Source organism: Eurypyga helias, unplaced genomic scaffold (genome assembly GCF_000690775.1).
Source record: "Eurypyga helias isolate BGI_N326 unplaced genomic scaffold, ASM69077v1 scaffold22460, whole genome shotgun sequence".
Classification (NCBI taxonomy): domain Eukaryota; kingdom Metazoa; phylum Chordata; class Aves; order Eurypygiformes; family Eurypygidae; genus Eurypyga; species Eurypyga helias.
This window is the reverse complement of record NW_010226577.1, coordinates 5,450-11,125: the sequence shown is the minus strand read 5'-3', so window position 1 is coordinate 11,125 and position 5,676 is coordinate 5,450.

Sequence of the window (5,676 nt, the reverse complement as noted above, 5' to 3'; positions counted from 1 at the left end):
TGAAAACTGTTTGGCAGACATTTCTGTACTAGGATGGCTTAGCCACATTTTCTAACCCTCCTGCCTATGGAAAGTACTCCTTCTGTTCTGAAATAAATTTCAATAAATTGAAATAAGGGAGATTTAGGTTAGATACCAGGAAAAACCTCTTCACAGAGACGGTGGTGAGGCACTGAAACAAGTTGCCCAGAGATGTTGTGGATGCCCCATCCCTGGAAGTGTTCAAGGCCAGGCTGGATGAGGCTTGGAGCAACCTGGTCTAGTGGAAGGTGTCCCTGCCCATGGCAGGGGGGTTGGAACTAGATGGTCTTTAAGGTCCCTTCCAACCCTAACCATTCTATGATAAATATTATTCAGTGACTCCTTCCTTAAATTGGTTTAAGTGTGTATGTTTGTGGAGCAGGTAATAAACAAACTTTGTATTCAGTGGATTTGTTGCCACACTTGCCATTTTCTTTCTAACATGCCAAAATCGCATTACCCGTATGAAGATGTTACCATATTATCAAATTTTACTAAGCCAAATTAGGAAAAAATATTTGCTCTTTATGAGTAAGTAATACAGCTTGGTATGGAGTTGCACAGTTTTATCAGACACAGTAGAGAATTTGCCTACATCACCACCTCTCTAAGGGTCTAATCTGATTACAAGTCCATATGGGATATTAATAGCCAGACTGAAAGTATTTCTATAGAAGTCTCAAAGTAATAAGCATATTGGGCATCTTGAATTACCAAAACTAATTCCACTCATATGTCTTGTCATGGGTTGTGGACAAATACAAGCACAGAGTAATTTTGTTGGAACACATTTCGTCCCTCTAATTTGCATATTTCCAGTTTTAAGTGGCTCTGTCAAAAAGGGTTGGTAGGAAAGGTCACACCCCTACTGAGCATCTATTTTCAATCCTTTCTACTCACAGTGAGCTGCTGTCAACCCTCCAGACATCCCATCCGGATGATTGCTATCCTACTGACACACACCAGTTCCTTCTCAGCCACTCAATTACTTTGATACGAGTGACTGTTAATCAAAACAGAATATTGTCTGCATAGCATTCTTTAATCCAAATTCTTAAAATTATAATGTTCATAGACACTACAAACATTTTGCAGAAATGGAAGTCAAGGAATTGAATTTTTTTCTTTTTTAAAAACAGTAACTTTGCTTATTATTATCTTGCAGAAGAACCACATGGGAATCAAAGCTAGGAATCTTAATCCAGGGCTGCCACTGGAGTTACTCTGTTCCCTAGAAGTTCAGAAAAATTTAATCCATGCCTTCCTAGCCTCTTTTTGTGCTTTCTTCCTCTGTGGGTGAATCCTACTTTCTCGCTTATAGAAAACTAAGTTAGACTGTCTGCTGACACTTTATAGGATGCTATAGAATTTTTCCAGAAAGAAATTGATTTCTATTCAGAAGAAAAGATGACAGAAAGACAGGAAAAAAACCTTTTCTTTTCCATTGGCCACATTCCAAGCAATCTGAAGTCTCTTTCCGACTGGATCAAAACCAAAAAACCACAAACCCTACATTTCCAAGGGACTAATTTTTTTCCAGCTTTTCTTGTCAGACCCCTTCTCTTTCAAAACATTTCTTTCTTTCTCTTCAGAAAAAGCTATTGCTCCCAACAGAGAAACAAGGAGTCATCCGTTGTAGTTACAATAAAACCTTTTATCCAGCTTGATTGTATTTAAGGGAGGAAGTAGATTTTCCCATTTGTTGATTCTGATGGGTGGAGAAGGTCAGTATCTTGGTTTATCTATATCTTCAGTAGCTCTCTGACAGAAAAGCAATCTAGCAACATTTCTATTTCGTACAGAAGAATTAATTCTGCTGACCTACATTGACTACATTCCCTCATGTAGGAAAGATGCTCTCTTCTCTTGACATTATTAATATCATTTCACTTACCAGTGCTTCTATGGCAGGCACTTCTTTCCCCATCACAGACTACAGGCTATCCGTTCCCCTTAGTGCCTGACCCCAGGAAGTGCTGAGAGCTGAAGTCTTATTATTCTGAATTCAGATTAGAGTCCTTAGTCTTAGCACAGCACTGTGGGGATTGCATCACGATAGATGGCGACTATCTTCAGTTTTTCACATAAGAGGTGAGGCAGCCTCCTACAGTGCCAAAAGCAAGTCAGATCTGCACAGTTCCGGTAGGGTTGGCATGTCCTGTAATTTACTGTGATGTCTCAAATGCAGTCATAGCCATTAAACGACCTCTTCCAAGCAAAGCTTTGGAAGAGCCGTGTCAGTTATACAAGCCTTTGCAGCAACGGCAAAGTAAAAGGAAGCTGGATCTCTTCTTGATTATTTGGGAGTGAAGCCTGTTGCCAGGAAGCATTATAATATTGTACAAAACAGCAACTGGCAAGAAAAAAAAAAATCTCTTCCTTCCCCTGCAAACCGTCAATAAGCAACACCTCAATGCAGCCCAAAACCAGACCCAACAGCACCTTAGTGTAGTGGATGAGAGTTAACTCTGTGATAGGCTTGGGGTCCTGGCCAAAACTACAAAAAGGAAAACAAAACCAATCAAGCTCTAAGCCTGACACTACACCCACCTCTTTATGCCCCTTTCCTCTGCCAGTTTCAACTGGAGAAGATGCTTTTGCTCCGATCTTTGACTCGCACAGTGCCGCGTGCTTTTGTCAGCACAACCAGCTCCAGAAACAAGTGCATTTCATTGTCAAGGACAGCAATGATCACGGATTTCTTCTATTCCAGAAAGATGCTGTGGGGAAATCGGTGTTTTTGGGTCTGTGAAAAGCCAAAAAAAATAACCCTACTTTATTGTAAAACTTTCAGAGCCTTTTAAAGTAACTGTAAGGTAAGTAAAATGCCAGAATGCCAAGTCATTGTCCCATTCAGTCACCTCATTTAGTGGTGATATATGTCATGGAAAATGCACCTCACTGCAGGTTAATGTATCACAGTCGGGACTTAAAGAAAAACAATTGGAATTAAACCTTAAAAGATGAGCTCACAAATGCAAGTTTTCCAGTTCATGCCAAAAGCCAATAGTACCCAGAATCCATGGTCATCAAAGCATACGAGAGCATCACAAACACAGTCACTCAGGTCGATAATACTGACAGCTGACTTCCAAATTCCTCTGAGGTGCAAACTGTCCATGTTACAGTTCTGACAGTGCGTGTGTCACCTAACTGCCCAGAGCTCTGAGATTAGAGCAGAAATACAAGTAGAAACAATGCTGTAGAAGATGACAAGTTCATCCTTCTCAACTGAGAATTTAGACAATCTGTAGCTTTTTTGAAGGTGGGAGGAAGCATAAAATGTTACAGCATCACACATCCATAATGTAAAAAAACCCCCAAACATTTCAAAAGAGATGTAAAAGGTGTGTAATTATAAGTAATCATGTTCCTATACTTTCAGAGAAAGCAGGGAAATAAACACACAAGGTGTTCAGTCTCATGGGAAAAGAGGTAATGGCTCCATCAGAAAACAAAAAAAAGCTACGTTAATGTTGTATATAATATATTGCGATTTCTTTAGTACCTATTTTAATACCAGGTTAAAAAAGTACCTGATTAAAAGCCCAAAAAAAAACCCCAAAACAAAACCATTCTCTGTTACATGGATGTGACAATGTGGTCTGCAGCCACTATTTCTCAGCTCTCACTGCACAAGTTTACACCTTACAGGCCTTCCCTTTAACACTTTCAAAAGCAGCGTCTACAAGGAAAGGAGACACTACAGCTAAATCCAGGGTTAAGGATTTTGTACAGGATTTGGAGGACCAAGACTATATTCCCAACCCTGTCACAGGCTGTTCATGACCTTGGTTAAATCAGTGCAGGCAAGATCACAAAACAGACCTCAGTGCAAGATGCTCTTCAAAGTTCAAGCCCGTTCTCTGCCTGAGGACACATCAGCCTTGCTTCTCTAGACCTGTCTTGTCTACAACACGCAGTGGAAACACAGATATCCATAGTAGCTCCAGATCTATGCAGACTCTGCACTCACAGAAAGTTGCATGTGGTCAACACGACCTGCAGGGCCACGGTGCTGCTTGCTTAAATATACTGAGGAAAGTGCCTGCTCAAGGGTCACAGGACAAGCACGCACATGCCTTTTCTTAAATTGTAGTGCAAAACAACACAGTTTCTGCAGAACAGACCAAACAAGGTAAATTTCCTATCATCTCATCAAAGCAACTCCCCACTTCAACTGAGATCTACATCCCACCCAGGCAGGTACCAGATCTCCCTATATTGTGCAGGGAAGCGTTCACAGCCACTCAGGGCTGTGGATCCTGCTGCCTGACAAAACCCCTGAACTGTTTTGTACATCACAACCACAGCATTCCCATATTTCCTCTTGATACAGATATGCTGGGTGATTAAAAGTTTAAGGCAAACAGTTACTGTGGTAGCAGGAACTATATAAAAACCTCACAGAGGATTTGGGTAGACCAGCTCCTAATTTGGGACCATTGTCTCCAAGGAGGTTTTGGTATTTTTAAATGATCGACTGAAGTAGGTGGCTGAATACCAACACAGGATTGATGAGAACAGCCACACACAAGCTGACACTTCCTTCTCTCCTCTATCATGGCAAGTTAACTACCAAGTAATCGAGCCTATACTTCTACACACATAACTCCCACTGACATAAATATGAGTTTAGGGTGAGCTAGAAATACATAAAAGTCATCTCTACTAATAGGCCCATTTTGAGCTGTCAACTGTGATTTGAGTATAACACTAAGTAGTGTGAGGAGACAGCCATAATCATTCCATATTATTCAACTTGCAAAGAAGATGAAGGTCAGGGGACAGAAAGCAAAGCAAAACTAAAGCCAGTACTTGTCAGATGGAAAAGGACAAAACGAGTTGGAAAATAATTTTATTTTTCAGACTTCTAAGAACATTTACAAACAATGGTGGTGTAAAAAAAGACACCCTATAAAAAACGTTGACATCATTTCTCAAACTATAGCATCAAATGAGGTTACAGAGCAACAAGCATACAGTGAAATTCTATTCGTCAAATTAGTATTAGCTAAGTAGTTGAAAACGTAGTAAGTCAAGTCTAATAATAAATCTCTACAGCTTACTCAGAAACCCCAGAACAATCCGACATTCTGAGCTTAAAATATACTTAAAATACACAAAGAATTCATCTCTGCAATCATCTACAGCACTGAAATCACCTAGGCAAAAATTACATGGCAAAGGCACACCCTGCAAAGTTTGTAAGAAGGACATCTTGAGCACACTACAATAACGTACAAGAGAAAGCAAAACACCCTGCATGCTTGCTTGTTAATCCCGAGTGTCTAATATGAAACACAATATAGAAATAATAGAAGCAATATTTAGTGACTTTCTTCATGCTGGTTCTATTCTTCATCCAGAGTGAAACAGAAAGGCTTCCTTGCCCTATTTGCTGTTTGAACCTTGGCACTTTCCCAGGGAACGTTCTCCCTATGTTCATCATCCTCCTTGTCATTAGCGGAGCAGGTGGTTCTTAACCAAGTCAATCCCAATCACAAACACCACCATGCCTTCCACGCAGGCATGTCTTCATCCTGCAAACTGTCCCCAATTCTTCACATGCTGAACTCTGACACACACAGACAACACGCCCAAACCTAGCCTTGATTTGCCAAAATTTATATGCAGGGCAGAAAACAAACCAAT